This window comes from Phocoena phocoena, chromosome 11 (genome assembly GCF_963924675.1).
Source record: "Phocoena phocoena chromosome 11, mPhoPho1.1, whole genome shotgun sequence".
Lineage (NCBI taxonomy): Eukaryota > Metazoa > Chordata > Mammalia > Artiodactyla > Phocoenidae > Phocoena > Phocoena phocoena.
In genome coordinates, this window is record NC_089229.1 from 48,739,006 (window position 1) to 48,764,667 (window position 25,662).

A 25,662-nucleotide genomic window follows, 5' to 3' on the forward strand; every position below is an offset into this window, starting at 1 on the left:
TGGTGCCTTCTTACTGAGTGGAGAAAGGCTAGGGATCTCTGACATGGTGGAAAAGGGTGAGAATCTCTCTGGAGCTTCTTTCATAAGGCACTAATCTCATTTGTGAGGGTCCCCCCGCAGGACTACAGTACCTCCCAAACCCCATCTCCTCACACCATCACACTGAGGAATAGGATCTCAGCACATGAATTTTGGGGGGACACAAACATACAGATCGTAGCAGGGCTGGTGACTTAGGAGCTATGTCAGGTGGTTCTCAGGTGGTTATCTCCCTTGAAAAATAAGAATTAAATAATTACCAAGCCATAACTCCACAAACCTGATATGCTAGATAAGTACCTTCTCTATTATTTGTGATTAATATTACAAAGAGTGTGTGAACCTGTGAATCAAATGCTTAGTTATCTTCTGAGTCTGATGACTCCTCACTTAGTCTTGGCTGTAACTAAACCTCGTGCTACCGTAGATGAAATATAGGAAGGTTCTGACTCCATTTGGCTAGCATTACCGTGAAGCCACAAAGCACTCCCATGTTCCCAAGGGGTCTCAAGTACAGAACTCCATTCCTGTCACATTGCCCTTTCAGGGAACTCAGGTATTCAGGAATACCCTTTTGTAAAACTTGATTGGCAAACACAAGAATTTCTGATCACTTGTATTGGGATAATTAGAAGCAGTAGAAAATAAGGATTGAGAATAGAAAATAAAGGAAAGCAAGCAAGTTTTTGAGGAGAATCAGAAGTTTGGGAGGGGAGATTCAGAAATATAAGAAAACATAAACTAGGCTTATGTTGCCTATAATCTAATACCTTTTGTGAGGACAGAAGAGAGTATGAACTTTGACCTGCAAGACATTTTCAAAATTAGAGATGATGCCCCTCTCTAAAATAAAACTGACTTCCTGTATTCTGATCACAGTGAAAGAAAACTTTCAAGACCCCACGAGATGGAGAACTGTTTGTTTTTCTGGCTTATTTCCTTGACCATTTTTTATTATGAAAGGCAGGGCTAAGCTAAAGTCAGATGTTATGCCCATTGCTTCCCTCCCTCTGCCAATGAAAGAACTCATGCCTGTCATAGTACAGAGTTCCTGACCTGACATGGCTTCCTTCCCAAAGAGGCAGACACCAAGGAGCTGGTCTACTACCCATAACTTAAGCCCTGAAGACATGGTGGAGCTATTATTTCAAAGGGGGAGGTCTTCCAGACAGAACTTGAAGGCTCTTGGTCACATCACAACCTCCTTACCTCATTTATCATAGGTTCAAAGGTGACATCTAGCCACCTTTTTTCCCCTTGGAATCCCAGGAGGCAAACAGTTAGAATTAACAAAAGGGCTTTGCACTAGAGATTCTGCCCGAATGTGTTATTTTCTCCTCCCTTAGTATGGTCCATCTTCTCGGAAAGAGGCACTCAGACCTCGGGTAATTTCCTTAAGAATAACAGATGATAGTCACACCCTCCTAATTTTATGAGCTGCTCAGGAGAAAAAAAAATATGCACGGAATATGAGGAGATCTTTAAGATCATGACATAATGCTGTTTTATTTTTCTGTTATAGAAATGTACTAAGTGTCCATAGTGTAATATTTTGGAAATGTAGAAAAACATAGAAGAAGAAAATAAAATTACCCACACCACCACCATTTAAGAGGAGTCAGTCAGAGTTGAATCCTGCCCTTGGCCTGTTTTTTTACACCCAAAGGGTTGTAAACACCTTCACCTTGTGCATGTGCAAAGGGGAACATGCAGCCAAAACCTTTTGGGGACCACAAAGCCGAAAATATTTACCATCTAGCCCTTTATAGAACATTTTTGCTGACCCTTGATCCAGAAGTAACCACTATTATTTTGGTGCCTTTTCCCCCCAATCTCTATCAAGTACTTTACAGACTTTTAAGGAAAAAAAAATCTGTGCTGTTATTCTCTATGGTTTTGTATTGGCTTCCCACCACCTACTTTAATATTACATCATGAGCATTTCCCAATGTCATTAAAGTTTATTTATCTATTTATTAATTTTTAAAGATTTTTTTTGATATGGACCATTTTTAAAGTCTTTATTGAATTTTTTACAATATTGCTTCTGTTTTATGTTTTGGTTTTTTGGCCAAGAGGCATGTGGGATTTTAACTCCCCAGTCAGGGATCGAACCTGTACCCCCTGCATTGGAAGGTGAAGTCTTAACCACTGGACTGCCAGGGAAGTCCCTAAAGTTTTTTTAAATCAAAGTCCATTGTAAGTATACAAGGCAAATGTAAACAGCTACCTTTATGGAACAGGACTCAGTGGTTAGTCCTATTTCCCCTAGAATTCAAAAATTTCAAAGGATGTGCATGTGTTCATATTTTCAAAATTTTTTGTGTTAAAATACACATAACATAAGTTTTACCATCTTAAGAATTTTTAAGTGTATGATTCAGTGGCATTAAGTAGACTCACATTGTTGTGCAACCATCACTACCACTCTTTTCATCTTGCAAAACTGAAACTGCATATCCATTAAACAATAGCTCCTTACTCTTTTCTCCCTCTCTAAAAACATGATTTTTAGTAGCTATATAATATTTATTTTGGCTTTATGCTTTCTTGATTTTTTCATTTGGTGTACATTTCTCTGTCAACATGGGGAATAAAAGTGTTTCGTTGAGCCTTGCTTTTGAGTTAATGAAGGGGAAGTAACACAAATGTTGCAGAAAAACTGTCAACAGTGCTTATGACAGTAAATTTTTAAATTGTGGTTTATGCTAAAAGATCATTCATAATTCAACTAAAGGTAAGTTTGCAGTTTAACAGAAAATTTTAGAAATATGGTTAAAATTCTGGCCCTGTGATATATTGATCGAGGATTTTAGAATTATTCACTCTGAGTCTCAGTGTTCTTATCTGAAAATGAAGGGTAAGAAAACTGATAGGGTTGATGTGATATTTAAATAAGATAAAGTATGTGAAAATCATTTAAAATTAATGTAATACAAGTATTAGTTATTATTATGTTATAAAGTCATTTGATATCAAAGTAATCCCATATCTGAGAAAAAATTTAATGGATATGTTTTGCGTAGCAAGGTTATTACATTGAAATAATAAGGAACAGAGGACAATTTCAGAAATGACTTTTTAGCAGCTCAGCTTTTCCCTTGAAATTTACTATTGTCCTGGGAATATCACATGATTCAAAAGCTGAGCACTTCTTCATGGCATTTAATTAAAATGCAGCCTGAACATGCTATGTGAAGAATTTTAAACAGTCTTGCTCAATATGAAATATACCCAATGTCAGCATATTACATCTTCTTTTACTAGTAGTTTCCCATCGGGATGTATTTGATAGTCAATCTGTGAAACGCATAGATTGGATTTTTGTAACTTTTGAAATGCTTCTTAATATACTATCTCTGTTTTGTGATAAATTTATAATTATTACTTATCCCATTTGCAAAGGTCTAGGAAATTAATATTTTAAAAAATATTGCCAATCTCTATAAATTTGAGTTCTCAAGTTTCCAATGACTTAAAATGGGATAAAATAATCTAAAACACGTTTCTTTCACAAGTACTAGTTTTTGAAAACCTCCTCCATATAGACAAAGTAAAGTGGATAGATATAAATTTTTTGCTAAATATTAAATGTTTTCTAGATTATCAATTATCCACATCAATTCCCACTGTTAATAAAGTGCACCAGATAATTGTATAGCTCAGCTGCTCTCTATGACTTCTTGTTTCTACACAACAATGTAGAAATTAGAATTCAGGAATCAGTTAGTGACAAAGGCCATTCAGAGTTGCTAGGATTTCCCAGTAGGAAAGATGAAACCAAGTTCGTGGGTCCTTAAGTTTATGTCATTTCTTTTGGAAAAAAAAAATCACAAAAATATAATGACTACAAACATATAAGAGAATGAATATTTACCAGAGGTCCCAGCAGGTGAGGAACCCCTGAAACTTCAGCCTCACAGTAAATTCATCTCTATCCAGGTACTGAACGGGATGGGGCTCCCTTCCTGGATGGGGTGCTCTACTCTCCCTCTGTCTATACTCCACCTGCCTCTTGCCTTAGTGTAAAGAATCCAGATGGGCGATGCTGGAGAGACAAACAAATGTCGTATTCCTAAAGAGCTAGCAGTCCTGCTAGAGCAAATGTTTCTAAGATTTCAGGCTATGGTTGGGGAACAGAAAGTCAGCTGAAAATTCATGCCAATTACGCAAATAGAACTTGGATCCAAGAGATGTGGTTTCTTTCAATGCAGACAGGAGAATCTGGCAGCCCATAGATTAACCAATTCTTGAGCTAATTCCTTATATCATGTGCAAATGTGACGGTGCTGGAAAAATATCAGGGTCACTGTTGGTAGCTTGATGCGTACATGCTTGTGGTCTCTGTTAGGAGAGAATCAAGCAGACCTTTTCAGGAAAATGATGTCTGGCTTGTTGGGTGGATTAACTTCCACCCTAGCTGTGAGGCAAGGGAGTTTCGGAGAGCTATTTGGGTGACAAATTGCACAGATACGATGGCATTTCTTTTCTGTCTGAGTGACAGTGTGCTGACTGGCGATCTGATTGTGTAGTAATGGCTGGGCAGCTCTAACTAGCAGGCCGTTCTGCTTTGAAGCACATATAGCTAGTTTAGGTGTAAAATGACAGGAGTTATATGAGCAAAGGAGAGAACTTGCTAATAACTTTAAAACGAATAAATGTATAAATTTTGCTGAAAGTTGTGTTTTTTAAAAGTTTGCTTATGTACTGTCAATTTTTCGTGATGGATTTCAGAAGTACAGATGTGAATCCATTCAGCATAAAAGATTGCATTGGGGGGGGAAAAGAATTTAACATATTTTTGTTCTGATTTAACTCTACAGTTCGTCTCAACTAAATTCCAGCCTTCACCTGTAAGTGTCATGTCATTATTCCTTCAAAATCACCCACCCAAACATGACTTGGGACTGTGCTGGGCATTGTGTAAAGGGGGTATCAGTCAGAAAAATAAGATAAATTAAGCAAAGTTTGTCTTTCTGTATCATCTGTTTTCCCCATGAGCCTCATTATTTATTTCTCTTTCCTGGTCTTCATACTCCTCCATTCCCTTACCTGTCATCACTCTCCCTACCCCACTGTCTTCTGCTACAGTGTCAGCTGATAAGGTATTTGTTCATTAACAACTAAGCTTAATTCTCCAATGTACTTAGTAAAATTGTCAAAGCCTTTGCAATGTGAAAAAATAAAACCGTAGTGGTGGAATGACAGGTAGTGGGAGTTAAACTTGAAGAAATTCCTTTAGTTTCCTCTAAATAGAACCATGGAATAGCTTTCTACTTTACTCTCCAGTCAGTCTATTTCTATAAGAGAACCTTTTTAGGAGGGAATAATCTAATATGAGCAATAAAATAGACTCAATATAGACAGAGGCAGCCAGGCTCCAAGTCAACTGAAGAATTAGACTTTCAGAGTTTGAAGGGTCCTTAGAGTTGGACTTGTCAAACCTGGATTTTCTTCATCATAAAACTGAGCCTTAGAGAAGGTAGGTGAATTGCACATGATCATTCAGATAACTCACTGGTAAATTTGGTACTAGAATTCAGGTATCATAAAATTTCTAGTCCAGTGCTGTTTTTATCAGTCCTGTCATGCGACTTCCCCAAAGTATGTCAGTCCAATAAAACATAAGTGAAGAGGAGCATATCATCATGTTTTTATTTTTAACATGGAGTAGAAATTATGAGACAGGAGAATCAAGTTTTATGAATATATTGGGGAAAGGTAAAGAGATAGAAGACAAAGGAGTAAACTATAAAAACAGAAGGATGATCCTTCCTGAAACCAGATGGAAGTGGTATGGAAGGAACATGATAATGGATACAGTTAGAGAAGGAATATTGTTCTTCACCTGTCGCTCAAATCCCAACCCTCGGGCTTCCCTGGTGGCGCAGTGGTTGAGGGTCTGCCTGCCGATGCAGGGGACACGGGTTCGTGCCCCGGTCCGGGAAGATCCCACATGCCGCGGAGTGGCTGGGCCCATGAGCCATGGCCTCTGAGCCTGCACGTCCGGAGCCTGTGCTCCACAATGGGAGAGGCCACAACAGTGAGAGGTCCGCGTACCGCCAAAAAAAAAATCCCAATCCTCTTCCCTGCCTTGGCCAAGGTAAATCAAGGTCATAACCAAAAGTCATGTTGAATACATGCCTTTTCCATTTTCCTATCAGCCTTAAGTGCAGGAAGATAATAATAAATTACTTTCAGTTGAGGCACATTAATGGGGATTTATCAGAGAAGAAAGAGTTTGACTCGACCTAGATTTGGTGTCAGCAGGAAGGCACATTTGTCTGTTAGGTGCTTCTAAAATGTCCCTTATTAGAGACCAAAGCAGTGAATGTAACGATTAACTCAGTACTTATACTTGCCTGTAACAGCAGCTCATTACTTGAAGCAGATGCCCCAACCATATCTCTTAGTCCTTCAGAGCATGCTAGCTAGACTTTCAACTGCCAGTACCTGCATTTCTTTTCCTGAGGGTGTTTTCTGATTGCTAAAGCCCAATTTGCCTCCTACATGGTAGACAGATTTGCCAGGGAATTAATGCTCCCTGGGAGGAGCCATCAACTAATGAATGATGAGTTGGTACGTAAATAACCCAGCTTCCTTACAGCTCCTTGAGGCGTGTGTTTTCCATTGGTCTGTAGAGTTTCCCCACAGAGGTAGCTATTTTGATGATGCACTCTTTATTGGTGGCCTTCCCTTCTGTGTCTCACTTTACTGGTGTTTTCTTCACCTCTCAAGTGAACTACTTGCTACTTGGACTGCTAATCCTGGTCTCAGGGTCTACTTTGGAGGGAACCTGAATGGAGACATCAATATTGCTCATTATGTTAGCAATGGACTCTTACAACAAGCCTCAGGAGAATCCACCTGTATCAGACATCCAGCTGCAAGAAAGAGCAAACCTAGTTTCAGAAACTTGAAAGAATAAGGGGTAGTTTTCTTCTATTACAAAAATTCCAGTGGCAGACAGTTCGTAGAGTGGATTCAGCTGCTCAGTGATCCTATCAAGGAACTCTGTCCTGTCTTCCTGCTTCATCATCTTTAGCTTTCATCCTTAGGCTTTTTGTTCATATAACAAAATAATTGTTGCATCTCAAGGACCAGAGCCGTATTCCAGACAGAAAAAAGAGAGAGTCTAAGCTTTCCTTTTAACAGAACTTTGTCTTTTTAGTCAGGCAAAGGAGCCCTCTCTAGGCTTCTCCACATCTCATTAGCTGAACTAGATCACATGCCCATCATAAACCAGTCACATCCCAGAAGAATGAGATTAGAATGCCTTATTTAGATTAATCATGATTCATCCCTGGTGGAGGTCCCTACTGAACAAATCAGGAGACCATTAGCTGAGAAAAAAAGCAGAAGTGGCTTGGGTGGGTAGTGGACAGCATTTCCCACATCACCTGCCCCCCAATATCATATTGTTTGTCAGCACCATGGTAACTATTTCAGTCAGCTTTCTATTTCCATGTGAACCATTCCATCCCAATTGCATATCAGCAGACACATACTTGGCATTGAAATATAGACGCTCTGCGGGGAGTGGTTTTAATGTGCCTTTCTTAAAAGTCTGTTTCCTGTTCTCTTTTATTGAGTTCTACATAACTTTAGAAACTATATTTCTGATTCCAGACAAATAAAATTTTTATAGCCTAAAAGCTGCAAGATGTGCTAATCAATAATTGTCTGTAAAAGAGACTCTGCTCACATAAGAGTCCTGTTTTTTCAGGTATGAGAAGGGGAAAGAATTCTAAACACTAAAGCTACTTGGAAATAACATGTTAAATGAAATTGAAGGCTGAAAACATTCAAAAGAACAAAAGCTCTATTTAGTTACCGTGAAAGTGTCCTTGCAAAGATGCCTGTAAGGAATCTCTTTGGGAAAAGGACAGTCCCTTCAACAAATGGTGTGAAGAAAACTGGATATTCTCAGGTAAAATAAAATTGGACCCTTATCTTAACCATATACAAAAATTAACTCCAATAGATTAAAGACTTAAATATTAGAACTGAAACTATAAAACACCTAGAAGAAAACATAGGGGAAAAGCTTCATGACATTGGTCTTGGCAATGATTTCATGAGCATGACACCAAAAGTACAGGCAACAAAAACAAGAGTAGGCAAGTGGGACTACATTAAACTAAGAAGCTTCTACACAGCAAAGGAAACAATCAACAGAATGAAAAGGCATCTGTCATAATGCAAGAAAATATTTTCAAACCACATATCTGATAAAGAGTTAATTTCAAAAATATATAAGGAGTTCCTACAACTCTACAACTAATAATCCAATTAAAAAGTGGTCTAAGGACTTGGATAGTCACTTCTCCAAAGAATACACACAAATGACCAAAGGTATATGAAAAATGCTCAACATCACTAATGCTAATCATCAGAGAAATACAAATCAAAACCACAGTGAGGTATTACCTCATACCTATTAGGATAGCTATTCTCAAAAAAAAAAAGACAGCAAGTGTTGGTGAGGATGTGGAGAAATTGAAACCCTTTCACACTATTGGGGGGGATATGAAATGTACAGCTGCTATGGGAAAGAAGTATGAAAGTTCCTCAAAAAATTAAAAATAAAACTACAATATGGTCCAGCAATCCCACTTCTGAGCATTTATCCAAAAGAATTGAAATTGTGATCTCAAAGAGGTATCATTCCCATGTTCATTGCAGCACTATTCACAATAACTAAGATGTAGAAACAGCCTAAATGCCTATCAACTGATGAATAGATGAAAGAAGCATGGTATATATGTATGATGTAATACTATTTAGCCTTTAAAAAGAATGAAATTCTGTAAGATATGACAACATGGATGGATCTTGAGGACATTTTGTTAAGTGAAATAAGCCAGACTACTGCAAGACGAATACTGCATGATTCTACTTATTTCAGTATCTAAAATAGTCAAATTCACAAAATCAAAGACTAAAGTGGGTGTTATCAGAGGCCGGGGGAGAAAAGGATGGGGAGTTATTAATCAGCAGGCATAAAGTTTCAGTTAAGTAAGATAAATAAGCTCTAGAGATCTGCTCTAAAACATCATACCTATAGTTAACAGTAATGAACAATTAAAATGGGTTAAGAACGTAGATCTCATGTAAATGTTCTTGCCACAATAAAGTAAAAAAATTAAGAAAAATAAGTCCCCCTGGAAACAGCTGGACTTCTAGTGTTGAATATTGTTTCCTGGGGAATGTAAACATTAATCTTAAAACACTGAATGCTAACTGGTTGTCATAGGAGAGTGTATTCTAGTGGGCACCTGGAAGTTCTAAGGAAATATAAAAATGTATTCTTTTGGGGAGACAAGAGCCTCAAACTTCATCTCTGTCCTTTACATTAGCCAAAGGAGAAATGAATAAATCAGTGACTCAGATATCCAGTCTTAAACTGCACAAGGTATTTTCTTCCTACAAGAACAAGACATCCTGTTTGAAGCAGAATCTAGTCCATCAAGGGCCAGAACTTGGGACTTTTGCCGATCATATGAATGGGGTCATTCCTGCTTTCTAGGGAGTCATATAGAACAGTTTAAGGAATTAAATGGAAATGAAAATTCATGAAACTCACTTACCCTAAACTAGAATTTATTCTGCTCCATGAAACTATGAAGCAGATGCAGGTGATTTTGATAATTACCTGTCTTATGATTTTGAAATCCTTTTGATTCCTCTTGGGAAACAGTTAATCCAGAAAAATCCTGTGCTCTGTTGTTAAAGGCCAGGCATTGTCTCAGGTGCCTTAGCTGAATTAACTGTTACTCTTCTCAACAATCCAAAAAGGGGAGTGCTCTTATTACCATTCCCATTTTACAGATGGGGAAAAGGAGGCACAGAAAGGTTAAGCTACATACCCAAGATTTCACAGCAAGTACATGGCAGAAGCAGGGTTCACTCTGAGACCCAGGCCTACTAATCCTGGAGCCAACATTTTTAACCATTTTCACTTACATTGAAGATTATTAGAGAAGTGTCCTGACTGTGTAAGCTGAGTTGTATGTCACTAACCCACAAATACATCAAGAATGGGGAGGGGTAGTCCTTCAAAAAATTAACTTCACATAAAGTTACCTGTTTCTTAAGAAACTTTGTGTCATTTGCTGAGTCTAACAGTAATTATGTTACTACAGAAGTAATAACTCTGCATGTTTTATTAACAATCAGTCTCTTCCAGAGTGGTTTAAAAAGCCATCAAGGTATGACTCTCCTAGAATCCCTGTAATTCTTATTGCTTCAACCTCAGCAGTTCCTGAAACATTAGTAAAAATAACCCTGATAAGCTGAACCCTGCAGATGATCACATTCTGAAGGGCAGCGTGTCGATTGACTGCTTTTACAGAACTTTGGCATTAACTGCTGTGGGGTCATCAGAGAAATTTTATTAATATTAAAAAGAGAACAATGGTTTTATTTAAATTTCTGGAATAATGCATTATTTTGGTTTATTTTGGTATAGAGTATGGCACATAGTAAAAGTTTTTACTAGAAGTTAAATTATATAAAATAGGGCAACTTTATTTTTACCTTATTATTTATTTACTTTTTTAATATGTATATGTAGATTAAAATATTCTGATTAAAAATTTTAAAGATGTAGAAAAGGATGTGGTATCTCATGAGATGTTTGAATAATAGATGATGAAAATTTGATGATTTTTGAAGGAAAAATATGTGAATTTAGTTATTACTATTTGTTCTCACGTAAATTGTTTCAAATATAAGGGCAAATTCTGGAAACATGATGTCCAGCCTAAATGCCTATCACTTCCCCTCCATTTCCAGTCCTGTCTAACTGTAGGATCTGAGCGGGAGGTCTTGGGTTCTAGGGGATGATGTCCCTCAGGAAGCTGGTTTGGGGCTTCCTCCCTGAGTGTCAAGCCAGAGCCTCTAAACTCCTATTGGGGAGCCCTAGGACAGGAGTTAAAACCAGGGAGCCTTGAGGAATATGTGTACCTCCAGGGGTAAAACTGGCATTGGCTCCATATGAATATGTCTGTTCTCACTGGTCCCTAAGAAGAGGAAAGAAAACTGAGTAGCTGGGCTAAACCTGCACTGTGTGAGGAGACAGGAGAGTGGGGAGTGTTCCCCTAGCTCTCCCCTCTTCCCCTGTGGCCCCCAGAGTTAGACAGTCCTTTCCTTCCTCTTAGTGGACCACCACCACTTACGATATGTCATACCTGAGCCTAAGCGTGCCAACAACAAGAGAAAAGGCAGGAGTACAGCTATGTGGTGCCACCGTTCAGAGAAAGACCAAACCAAAGAGGTAGGTGCCTGGAGAAATAGCCTTCTGAAGACCCCTGAGGAGAGTCCAAAGATTTTTCTGGAACTGAAATACCCAAATAAACAAGACTTTCAAACAAACAAGCAATAGGTGAATTGAAGAAAAGAATGGACTCTGTTGATATTTACATTAGTGACAAGAAATGTCAAGTAAAAGAAATCACCCAAAGAACAGAACAAAAACAGATGTAAAAAATGAAAGACAGACATGAATGAGTCCAGAGATTTAGCACTTGAATAATAGGTTTTCCACAAAGAGACAGATATAAAAGATGGGTGAGAGACAGTCACTTTACAGAAATAGATGAAAATTTTTCCAGAATAAATGCAAACCTGAGTTTGTAGTTTGAAAGAAGATCTGAATTCCAAGCAGGTTTGGTAAGAGAAAAACAAAGCAAAATAGAAAACATACCTGGGCATATTGTAGTAAAATTCTTGAACTACAAGCATGAAAAGAAAAATTTTCATGCTTCCAGACAGAAAAAATAAGACACCTCCCCAAAAGAAAAAGAAATAGTTTTTAGTAAGGACAGTGTGTCATAGAGGCTAAGAATGATGACTTGAGATACACAGTCTAGTTTTGATTTTTAGTTCCTCCATTTATGTGACCTTGATTAAATTAACTGTATTTGTTTGCTCGTATAGAATAGTGATAGTGATGGTACTTAATCCATAAAATTTTGTGAGGATTAAATTAACCAGTAGTTAATTGATATACAGTACCTAGAACTACACCTGGCACACAGTAGCAATAATACTAATATTGCAGTTATTACTAGATTATCTCAAAGCTGCAAGTCAGAAGACAGAAGAAAATGAACAGCAGCAAAAATCTAAATTCAGAGATCCTGTACCCAGCCAGTTGTCCTTTGTCCTGGTGCTGTCACCAGACATCTGTGGCTATACAAGAATTCAGGGAGTGTATTCACATACCCTATCTGAAGAATTTTGAGAAATGCATGTTCTTTATCTTAAGGGACTATGAAGAAGGGAGGAAATAGAGACCTCCTTCATCTTACACCTAAACGAGAGGGACCTCACCTAGGCCCCAAGCTTTACAGGAGCCCTTAGATAAGGGGTCCCCAACCCCCGGGCCAGAGACCGGTACCAGTCTGCGGCCTGTTAGGAACCGGGCCTCACAGCAGGAGATGAGCGGCAGGCAAGTGAGTGAAGCTTCATCTGTCGCTCGCTATCATTCACATTGCTGCCTGAACCACCCCTCTACCCCCGGTCCATGGAAAAATTGCCTTCCTCGAAACCAGTTCCTGGTGCCAAAAAGGTTGGGGACCACTGCCTTAGATCACAGACAGACTAAAATAAATTTACTGAAGAACATTTGGTTAGCCCTAGATCTAGATACCCCTAGGTGTCTAGAGCTAGTGCTCATAGCTGGCAAACCAGCTGTAAATATCCACTCTTGAGATGAGCATTGTTCAGGGACATGCTTCTCTAGAGCTCTTCCAGGGCATGGAGGACATGAGTAACACAGTACTTAGGTCGGGAAAAAATATTGTAATTAATTTATCAAACCTTCTTCTGAGATAACATGATTACAGTATTTCTTCCACGTTGAAGTATCATTTTTCACTAGTACTGAGGGTTATTTTTTCTTGCTTCTCTTCTGTTCCAATTCCTGGCTCTGTAGGTACTAAAAAATTAGCATGCTATTTGCAACAGTTGCATATTGAGGCTGAGGAATATTTTACAGTATTAACAATGCAAATTACTTCTAAATTTGCATATATGTAGATTCGATATAACATGAATAAAGCATATATACTGAAATCATTGATACTAGATGAAAACTGAATACTAAAATAGAGAATAGTTTTATTTTTGTAAAAGAGAAAGATTTCTTAAATGTTTAAAATTGTATCAAAATTCAGCCTTTTAAAAATAAGCTTGAGTGGGAAGCAGCCGCATAGGACAGGGAGATCAGCTCTGTGCTTTGTGACCACCTAGAGGGGTGGGATAGGGAAGGTGGGAGGGAGACGCACGAGGGAGGAAATATGGGGATATGTATAGCTGATTCACTTTGCTATAAAGCAGAAACTAACATACCATTGTAAAGCAATTATACTACAATAAAAATGTTAAAGATCAAAAAAATTTTTAAATAAAATAAAAATAAGCTTGATTCAAATTTTTTATTAATTACAAATTACATTTTAATTTTAATAGATTAAATATATTTGAAGGATTTTTTTGAAAACACAAAATAAAAATTTTAATTTTTTTTTTTTGCGGTACGCGGGACTCTCACTGTTGTGGCCTCTCCCATTGTGGAGCACAGGCTCCGGACGGGCAGGCTCAGTGGCCATGGCTCACGGCCCCAGCCGCTCCGCGGCATGTGGGATCTTCCCGGACCAGAGCACGAACCCATGTCCCCTGCATCGGCAGGCGGACTCTCAACCACTGCGCCACCGGGGAAGCCCTGTGTGTTTTTATTTTATAAGCATCACTAGTTCATCAACAGAACCCTCAGACATATGCAATAATTGGATTCAGTTGCTTTTTATGGTTTGTTAACCCTTGGCTTTTATTTATTTATTGGCCACACATGCAGCTTGTGGGATCTTAGTTCCCTGACCAGGGATTGAACCCAGGCCCTCAGCAGTGAGAGTGCAGTCTTAACCACTGAACTGCTAGGAAATTCCCTACTTTTGGTTTTTAAAAACCATAGCTCTGCCTATACTTTTCTGATTTTGTCATGTTACAGGTATATATTTCCAACATTGGATCATACAGCATATTTTATTTAATAGTTTGTTAACTTGATTTATACATGAACTTTCAAATATTTATACTGAGGCGTGTGGACATTCATTTGTCCTCTTGTCTTGGTCCCACAAATATTGAGGGTAGGCCCGGTAGTGAACAATGAACCTCAATTAAACCACATAGATATTGACAGACTATCTGGGAGTGTAATGTTAGTGCTAAGTAAGAACTCTTAAGTTTTGAGGGAAAAGCTTCAAGGAAAATTCTGATACTAGCATAGAACTATAACAATTAAGCAACTTAAGCAAACCCAGGAGTTGGTCATTGGGAAAGAAGGGGAAAATTAAGTTATTCTTAAAAAGTCTCATAGGAGTGTTGAGGGAGAAGCAGAGAGTGATATTTGATGTCTTATTTTCAAACATGTAGGGAAATTTGCATCTGATTATGAGAGATAGGGATGGAAATATTTACATAATTCAAGACAGTTTACACACACACACAGATACACATACAGAAAGATTTAAAAAGCACTCCTGTGAATAAGATGCACTAGTCATCAAACTATATGCCACAAAACAATCTAACAAGATAAATATATACCGCAAAAGTTACAAATGCAAGGAGTGCATGACAAAAATGCAATTATAACAGCAGACTTCAGTGTATCTCATTCAACATTAGCTCTAACACCTCCAAATAAGTAACAACATAGACTATATTGACAACAAGAAACTCAAATATGTGACAGTGCATTTGTTACTGTGTTGACAAAGCTTTGATAAAAACTGGACATTTACTTGACCATAAAGAAAATTTTAATGAAAGTTTCAGCATATATATTACAGGCCACAGTTCTGATCGTATTCAATAAAGTTAGAAATAAATATTTTTAAAGTGACTAAGAAAACCTCTAATAGTTGGAAATAAATATATTCCTGGATAACCTTCATATCAAAGAAGAAATAAAAAATAAAGGTAAAATCTATATCAATTAGTAAAAAAATGAGATTCTTCATTAGCATAAGATTCTAAAAGGGAGTTAAAGTTGTTCCAAATTGGTAGCATCTTCTGGCTTCTGGCAGAAATAGACACATACACTCTACAGTAGAAAATATATCCATGTCAGGCCTCCAGGATTCCTACTTATTAAGACAAATAGGAGGTTGCGACACAGGATCGCCAAGCTCACATGGAATCAAGGCACCTTAGGGAATATTCAATGGAAACCACATATACTTAGACCTCTAAGAACTTCAGATTTTGAAGCTTATGGAATAGTTAGATAAAATCATGAATATGAACAAGCAACAGAAAACTTTTTTATAGAAAAGTAGAATGCTATAAATGAATATTTGTTAAAATAAAAAATAACGCAGGGGAAAAGTGAACCTGCAAATTATACACATGCTGAAACTAGTGAACTAAAAAAAATCAGAAGAAATTATCCAGAATACGGCACAATGAGACAAAGATACGAAATATATTTTTTAAAAGGTAAGATCTATGGAATATAGAATAATAATGTCCAACATATCTAATCTCAGAGAAAGAAGATGAAATAAAGAAGAGGAACATTTGAAGGGATTATGGCTATGAATCTCAGAGAATTCCTCAGGATAAATAAGAAGAAACGCACATCCAGATACATCATAATGAAATGGATTATTATCAAAAGTGAAGAACAGCCAGAGAGAAAAGAGCGATCATCACAAGGGAGCAACAATTAGACCAACAGCAAACTTTATAGCAGCAGTGGGAGCCAGGAGCCAGTTGAATAATGTCTTCAAAATGTTGAGAGAAAATGACTGTCAGCCTAGAATGGTATACCCATCAAAACTCTCTTGTAAGAGTGAAGGTGAAAGAAATATATTTTCAGAAAACAAAAGCTGAGTTTTATCATCATCAGACCTATATGAGAACACCTGATGAAATATGTACTCTGGGAAGAAGGAAAGTAATGTCTGGGTTGGAAGGAAAAAGGTTGAACAAAGAACATGAATATAGATAAATCTAAAATAAACTTTCCATGTTAATTTGACAGGTTAAAATGCAAACGTAAGTACTGGACAGGAACAGTATGTAAACTGGGAGTGGAGTAGGAGTGAGAAGATTTAAAGTGTTTCAAGATTCTTGCATTACTTGGGAAACAGGATAAAGTAGTGTTTAATTTTAGACCTTAAATTAAACATGGATTTGGTGAACCACTGGAAACATAAAGTGAAACAAATGGAGATAGAAGGTACAATTTCCTAACCGTAGGCAGATAAAAGGGAAAAATCAAATCCAACAAAAGCACAATGCATAGAAATCAATATGGAAAAGGTTAGAAACAAGTCTAACTATATTAATTATCATAAGGAATATAATAAAACCATGGTAGCCAGTTAAAAGAATGCTATATTGGGTTTAAAAATTCAGATATAAATTGTTTTACAAGGGACACAACATGTTCTTACACTGTCAAAGTTTCCTAAGAAGCCAATACAAGGAAGGGATCAGATTTGCAAGAGATTTATTGGGGAAAATGCCTGTGGAAGATTTAGAGAAAGGGAGTAGGAGTATGAGGAGAGAACCTTCGAACAGTGAGGCAGGTCTGACACCTGTAAAAGGGAAGAGGGGAAAAGAAGAATTGGATAGTAAGAGCCACAGACAGCAGCACAGTTCTGAGAAAGCCAGACCAATGGAGTCCATAGCAAAGAAGGACCATTAGAGTGATCCCATATTGGGCTTCAATGGCCAGTCTCTACTACCCGCACTGTTCTCAGTCCTTGGCTGAGAGCATCCCAGGTGAAGCATGTCCTTGGTGGGAAAATTGCGGTGGATTTGAAAGCGTGGCAACTGGAGGTCATCAGTCAACGACCTCTGTTGAAAGAAGATTTGAGCAGTGCACTATTGTGGTTGCCACAGACAGAAATGGTGAAACTTAAAGATGGGGAAAGATATACAAAGCTAATACTAACAAAAATAAGGTGAGGTGTCTATATTAAAAGTAGAAAAAATCGATTTTAAGACAAAAGGCTCTCTTTATGAAAATCAATCTCATTAGTTTCTGGTTTACCCTTCTTATATTTCTCTTTGCAGGAACATGTATATTTTTATTTGCCTTAAACGAAAGTTAACATACTATATTCTATTATTAGGTTAACATACTATAGTTTATTATCTTATTAAGAACTATTATTCTTTTGCACTTTGCATTTTTCACTTCATAATATGCCATAGAAATCATTCCATAGCAGTTCATAAAGATATTCCTCATTATTTTATACACTCACATGGTACTTAACTGTAGGATATATCATAGTTTATTCAACGTGAATCCGTAAAAAGAAATGTGAGGGACAAACTAGAATAGTGAAATTGCTTACCTATATGAGTGATGGGAAGCGAGTGGAGGAGGTGACGAGAGAGATGGAGTTACATTTCTGAGTGTGCCTTTTTATGTGATTTTGACTTTCAGAACATACTTAAAAATATTGTCTAATCACATCAACAAGAATGTGAAAAAACCTCTTCAAAATGGAATATAAACAGAAACAAATTAGTAACAAAATCACACTGAGTGGAGAAAATGAATAACCAAGTGACCTTCTAATACATACATTGAATTTTTATGTTTTATCAGACTGAAGATAAAAAGAATTATAAACAGATATGAATTCCAATTAGTTTTTTTTTTTACAGTAGTATGGGTTAGCAATTTGAAACTGTAAAATTGAGATTGAACAAATGAGTAAATATACTGAGGAAATGAGAAGCAGTTTTTTTCACTTTGAATAAGAGCTACAGTATGGATAGAGAGATGATTGAAGCATCCGGAGTTGGACTGCAATTGGAGGTGTTAGCATAAACTCATGGATTTTAAGATAAATAAATAGATAAAAATAAAGAAATATATGTTTGTGTATCTCTCACCCCCTTAGTACCCCAGGTTGTCTGCAGAAAGAGCCCAGAAATAAAGACATCTCAATAGCAGTGAGCACACCTATTTTGGTAACTAAATGCCATTGCCCACAAAGAGGAAGTTGAGCTCCTTGGAATAATGTCTGATTCTAGGGCTGTGACAGGAAAAGTACAAGATGAACCAGAAAAAGCAGAACATCATTAAAAAAAATAATGGGGATGTGTCAAAAGGATTTAGGAGCCAGCTTGAAGGGGTGGGGAGTTTCTAGATTAGAACCTTACTCTGTCTCTGGGAGAAATGCTCCTTTGTTCTCTGTGGAGCCTGGTTTCATTTTCTGAAAAATTCTTTTTTTTCCCCCTGATACTCTCCACAGCCCATCTGAAGTGGGATTTAGGAATTATCCAAAAGGTTTCTAGAGTTTTCACTGCTTATCATTTTGCCCATGGAATTTTGAGGTTCCAAGGGTTTTAAGACTTGGATAATGACTGGACAATTGTAGCGGTTTCTTTGGCAGCAAAGATCCCTCAGAAACATAGTAGAATTTTGATCTGTTTGTTTCCATTCAGTCCCATGTATCAAGACTCACATCCCAAATTCATTCCTGAAGGTCATATGACTTAAACATATGACTGTTTCCTCTCCCCATGTCCCTATTTTCCAACTTAATGGTGTCTGCTTTGGACGCATTTGAAAGAATAGGCTTGGGTGGGACTTTAATAGCCTTATGCTGGTATTTGCCACAGGACCGAATCACTTTATTTAACTTCGGATTCTTAATAGTCCTCTGTTTCTCAAAGATTTTATTATTCAGTTTTTTACTTCTTAGATGCTAGAGGATTTAGCTTTTTCATCCTTGTGATTTCCAACTGTGATTTAAAATCAGCCAATTTTGCATAAGATTGTTTTCTGTTTGTTCTGATATACCTTGCTAAAAGCAGCAAGAAAAGGTGCCGTGCATTAATACTCTTTCCAACCACTTCTCCTGAAGACACAGGCTCAGTAAGCATATAGTCTGTCTGAGTTATGACAGGTGACAATTTAGCAAATATTTTGCGCCTGTATAGTATTGACTTCCACTTTTTCCAGCCTGTGTTATCTTTCCTCACTGCCTACACTTGACCTCCAAGCCAATGTAATTTGATTTTTGTTGTAAGAGCACTCTATGTTAAGGGGAAACTCTCTGTATTAACTAGGATAGCATCACCTACTGCAACATGTAAACCCTAACCTGTCAGTTATACCTACCTAACATAATGGTCCACTGAGTGCCCTGGTTGCTGGGCAGTTTTCCTTTACACAGTAATTCAATCCAGGGCCTCAGATTCCTTCCATCTTATGCCCCTAGAGTCTTGCTGTCCTCACCTCCAACCAATGGATGGGAAATGAGATCATGCAACCTAAAAGTGACACACAGCACTTCAGCTCACATTCCATCGGTAAGAAGTAGTAGCATAATGCATGGTTGAGTGACAACTCCACATTCTGGAAGAGGAAGCACAAATTGTATGTAGAGAGCTGGCTTTCTCTACCACTGTTTGCAATCAGTACTACATAACCCTTTGGTTAAACTTAAACAGTCTGCACAAAACCTGACTTGCTTGTCTGCTTTCTCTCCCAACATTGGTCAAAGTAACCTTTTTTCTCTATAGTAAAGTCAAATCCCTAATGTAAAAATAAAATTTTATTGAGTGTAAGGCTTTGCTTCTATTAAACTTCATCATGGCAGTAGCATCTCTGTTAAGATGGTCATAGTTTAAAGAACATATTTTATTGAGTAAAACGTTGTAACAGAACGTAGAAATAATGCAGCTGGTGTTTCAGTGTGATTTTTAGGATTTGCTCTCTACTTTGTTGTGCTATTCTGTCCAGAATAATTTGTGCTCTCAAGGCTTCCACCACTCTCACATTTCTCAGAGAGGCAGTGTAATGGTATGCAGGCATGTTATGGATTGAACAGGGTTCACCAAAAATGTACGTCAAAGTCCTAACCCCCATTACCTCAAAATGTGACCTTATTAGGAAATAGGGTCATTTCAGATGTAATTAGTTAAGATGAGGTCATTAGGGCAATCCCTAATCCAATATGACTAGTGTCCTTGTAAAAGGAGGTAAGCTGATGTGGAGGCAGACACACAGGAAGACAGCCATGTGATGAAGAAGGCAGAGATTGGAGTGGTGCAGCTATAAGCCTCCACTAGAAGCCGGGAAGAGGGAAGGAAGGACTCTACCCAGAGCCTTAGAGGGGACATGGTCCTGCTAACACCTTGAGTTGGGACTTCTAGCATTCTGAATGTGAGGAAATAAATTTCTGCTTTTCTAAGTCCCCGGTTGTGCTATTCTGTTTTTTCAGCTCTAAAACACTAATACATGGTTGTGTATTAAGCAGATCCGAGGTTGAATACCACTTTTCTCATTTACCCTCCATATGGTCCTGGGCAAGATGCTTTACTTTTCAGAACCTATTCCCTCAACCATAAAATGGGGCAGACCTTTCGGGACTGTTAGGAGAAATCTTTAGCATAAGTCCTGTCACACTGTAAGTGCTGGGTTAGGGGAAGTTATTGTGGCTTGTTGCTTGTTGGCATATTGAGAGCATAGTGTTTGGATATTGTTCAGATGTCATTGCTGTAGCTTGGAACCTAAGAAAGAATTTCTTCTGCACAGTATGGATTTGTACACTGAGGTATCTCTGTATTCTGCCACTCAGACAACAATCACTCCACACACAGACAAAATGAGCTATTTAGCTTTGGCCTCAGAGCAGGCAAACTCTTCTGTGAGAAAGGATCAAGAAGGATACAGTAATGCAGTCAATTCAGTAGTTAAAGAAATACTTCCTGAGCACTTAACATAGTCCCTGGCGCTACTCCAAGCCCAAGTGATGCAACGAGGAGAAAGGCAACATCCTCTTACAGATAATTTATAGGCAGGGTCAGGTGATGAGTCTTTTGAGGGCAGTGCCATGAGAGAGCTCAGGGAGGGGCATCTATAGTGGCCCCGGAGGCCAGGAAAGGCTTCCTGGAGAAACTGCTCACTCAGCTGAGCCCCCAGGTGGGAGTACTCATATTCAGATGAATAGGGATGTTTGGGGCACAAATACTCCAAGCAGAGGGAGTAAACCAGGAGCAAAGGCCCTATAATGGGTTAGCTTCCTGGGAATTTCTCCACAGCCCTTAAGAGTAGTTCTGTAGTCATATTTGTATGTTCTTGTGTATTTGAAGATATAATTGCCCTAGACTTGGAAAGTGTAACTCATTTAAGGCAACTGAGTCTTGTCTTCCTTTACAATCTTGCCATCTATTATGGTCTCCAGTTTGCTCCCCAAAATGCTTTTACTGCAGTTTTTCAGTTGAAAAACAATTCTTCTGGATAAAAAAATATAAAATAAGCAGTACAGCCTTTTTTCTGTTATTTGTTAACAGGGTGCTATCTCCCCTAAGCAGTAGATGTAGTCCTCCCTTGCTTCTTTTATTTTCCAAATGTAGCTTTAAAAAATCATTTCACATTTTTTCTTTAGCATTTTTTTAAACCTTGGTTCATGATGTGCCTCAATTTTCTGAAAGCTACTTTTACAGATTTGTTTCTCCCATTTGCATTTGTGCTTGCTCAAATTGTGAAGCCCCTATTGTGAAGTATGTATATGTGAAGATGTTCTTTTCAAACATGAGTTCATCACAGAGGCACCCCACTCCATGACCATATGGCTCTCTTTAAATGCCACTCCCCACCATCTTCATTTTTTTCTTCATTTAAACTTGAGCTTCAATTGTTCAAATAATATTTTTTTTAATTTTAGAGCTTTCCATGTCCCTTGAGCCATGTCTCCCTTTCAGATCTCTTGCCGTGAGATTATACCTATGCTTTTGAAACTTGCCTTCCTAAAATCTAAGGAACAGCCCTAATAATTCCCAGAGTTCTCTTCATTGATCATGGTAGCCACCAAGATGTCCTCGAAATGTAGACGCTGGGAGAAATTCCTTAACATGTGTAACAGGATATTGAATACAAGTTTTCCCATTGTCTTGGAGCTTCACAGATGCCCCAAATGCTGCAAACACCTGGTGACATGTTCTCCCACATTCCAAAGGAAGGGCCAGCCACCTCTGCTGAACATGCAAAGAGCATGGTCCAAAGTGAGTTATGCCACAAAAGTTCTTCCCCTACCTTGTATAAAGCTGTATTAGACAAGATGAAAAACATCATTGAGATACTGAAGTAGCTGGTAGGGAGGTCCTCTTTGGTGAGAGTAGTCAGTGTGCTGAGAGTTTCCACCTAACTTTCCCATAAAAAGAGAAAGGAGCGGTGAGTTCTCCCTTCCTTAAGTCAGTTGAGGTTGACTTCAAAAAACCAAAGCAAAACATAAAAGTGTGAAGAGCTTGGCATGTGGTCTGTAGCCAGCTGCTCTTCAGAGCCAAGGGCAGGGTAGTGTTGAGAATGGTCCAGATGCTGGTGAGCCTGACATGGATCACATGGAAGGGGAATGGGTGGTTTGTCTTGAGTTGAGAGGACCTTTGCTCAAGACACTGCTGGTTTGTGCAAGGTGACCTCGACAGAGTGGGAACTACCAGCAACCAGGGGCTTGGAGGGAGTTATAAGACCTACCAGAGGAGTTGCAGCCCACATCAAGGAAACTGTAGGCAAGAGCTCACCAGCAACGCAAGCTCTAAAGAACCCACAGGGTTACCCTATGGAGAAAAAAAAATCAATGTTTGGCAGTTGCCACATCCAAAGAGCACTAATGACAGGTTTCAACTGAACCAATCAAGTAAGGAATTTTTTCCCCATATCTCATCTCTTTCCTCCAAGTCCAGCCCTGAAGGAACTAAGTACAGATAAGTCAGTGGGGGATGAAAAGTAGAAGATGAACGAATGGAGAAGCAGCAGTCAGGTGTGGGAGAGACAGCTGGCAGTCCACCATGGATTGTGCTCTCTTTCCATAAGTATATCATACAAGAAAGTGACTGCACACCATGAGGTTACCTTTTCCAAAGACAATGTCCTTTGCATCTATATGAGGGCACGTGACTCATTTCTGCCCAGTGGAATGTGGATGAAAGTGATGTGTGTTACTTGCTACCCTGGCCTCCCATAAATCTTCCATGTTTTCACTTCCCCTGCTTGTGTCAGCTGGATGTTGATATATCCAGGTTGTGGCACACACTATAAATGCCTTACCCATGTGCCACTAGCCCTCAATATTTAAGTGCACACCAATCTATATTTCAGCTGTCTGCACTTGAGTCTCTTTACCTGAAGGCTTTCTCTAGCCACTGGAGGCTTCTTTGCTCATATATATGGCAGTGGAAATGCCAGAGAATCAGCACCTCTCCCAGTATGTGAACAGTCCTAAGCCAATGACTGTTTGGAATTGGTGGATAAACAGCCCAGCCTTCTTCTCCTTGGGTGAGATAGCATTGAAGTACATATTCTATACTGTTTCCCAACAGGATCAAGTTCTAGTTGCCCTCCATTATAACTTGTGTAATCATTATTGTCTTATTTCTGTATCTCACTTCTCTACTCTTTAGAGATTGCTTGTGATTGCCTCCCCAATAAAAACTACTTTTGGTCAAATCCTTATTTCAGCGTCTGCTTCTCGGGAAACCCAGACTAAGTAAGACCAGGGAAATTTTTGGAAACTACATTACTGAAGGTAGCTGAGCCTCAGACATCTTATTAGATCCTTGAATGACTAGGTGGAGCAGAGCCCCCTCCTTTTGCCAGCACCACATTGCTCCAAACTCACCACAGCTGATTCCACATTTTATGAGCAAAAACTAAATTTCCATTGTGCTAAACCACTGTTACTTCAGGATTTATCTGTTATAGAACTTCAACTAACATGCTGTATGTGCCCCACTTTCCCTCTGACAGGTTTCCAAACATAAAGCAGATCCAGGCCAGGGAAAGGGAAAAGTTTTAAATTAGATGAGAGCTTGAAATTTTCATATTACTCTGGCTGGAGTGTGTGTGTGTGTGTGTTGAAAATGAAACTCATGATTTACTATCTGAGAATGACCAAGATTTCACCCAGGGGTGAGGAAGAACAGGTTGAAAGAATATTTTTTAAAATAAAGTTGCTTTCTGCTTGTATCCCACTGAGTTCAGCCCTTTCAATAAACTGGTCATAAGTTAGGCATGTTTCTTTGATTCAGTAGAAGTAGCTACACTGATAGTTCAGTGTGAGCTAACAAAACAAAAAAGGTTTTTCTTGGCAAATTAAACATTGCCATGTTTAATTTTATTAGTTTTCCACTTGACCATGCATGCATTGAAAAAATGTAGCTATATGAATAAATGAATATTACTCCACCTCTGATATTAGCCTACCACTATTTTACTTACATAAAAGAGAAAGAAATTTTAGTTATGAACTTTGAGTTTGGAAGTTTTCATGAAAAATTCTAAGTCTCCCACTCTCTCCTCCCTATAACCTAGATGCTGTGTTTCTTTCTAGCTCCTTTGGGATGAAAGCTTTGGTGGAAATGGGTGCTTTGCTATCAACTTCCCTTTACTTTCTGGGCACAGTCACCTGTTTAACACATGGCCCATGCTCTTTTATTCCTTCCGCAACCTTTCATCTGATGAAGAAGGCAGGGACAGCAGGGTCATGCCCAGATGTAGCCCTCTGGGGTCCCACTCTCCTGTAATGGGAATTAAGACAATAGTGACATCAAGAGAACAAACTGGAAGAGATTCTGAGTGCTCATGCAAACAAACAAGCCACAAACAAAATTTTCAAAGGAGAAAAAATAGCTCTAGTTCATGAATGCAAAATAGTAGAATGGCTAAGGTCAAAATGGAAGCCAACAGTTTGAGTCTTAGTTTTACCCTAATATTTTTGTACCATAAAAGGACACCTTCAAATTAAGTGAGATGTCATTTTATCAACAAGGTGAGATTAAAAATCTAAATTTCTTTGGAGTAATAATAATATATTACATTTATTGGGTATCCACTGTGTGCCAAGTATTGTTCAAGGCACTATGTATATTCTAACTCATTTTATCTTTATGATACACTCTGCTAGGCAAGGACTCTCCTTATATCTATTTTATAGACAAGAAACTGAGGAATTGAGAGGGCAAGAAAATTGTTCCAAGTCACAGTGCTCAGAGGTATGGAGTTTTGATTTGACTTAAGGGAGGCTGGATTTCAAGCCCTGGGATGAACCACTGCTGCTTGGTGAGGCCCCACACAGTGCCAGCCCTGGAGCCAGGCACTTCACCTTGATTTAACCCTCAAAACAATCTTCAAGATAGCATTCTCTAGGTACAAATGAAGGTGCAAAGGCTCAAAGGTTAAGAAACTTGCCAAGTCTATATTTATAATCTGATCTTCAAAACACTCTTACTTAACCTTGGGGTGACCTTGTAATTTATTGCCTAAAGTCAGGGCACTTTTAAGAGTGAAAAGGGACATTGTTAACAATTACACTGGCACAGTAGGCATAAAGCAGAGCTCTCGCGGGCACGCCGCGATGTGTGATCACCCTGTACTCTTCTGAGCCTGGCCAGCTGATGATATTCCGCCTCACATCTCTAAAGAGTTCTTCCTAAGGACAGAAGAGAAAAGTGTTTCCCCAGGGTTTGTGAACCGACACGACCCTTCTCCTCCCCTCTCCCTATGTGTTGATTTCCCCTTTGGAAGCCCTGTTTGACCAACTTCCTCTTCTCTACTTCAACTCTTTAAAAAAAAAAAAG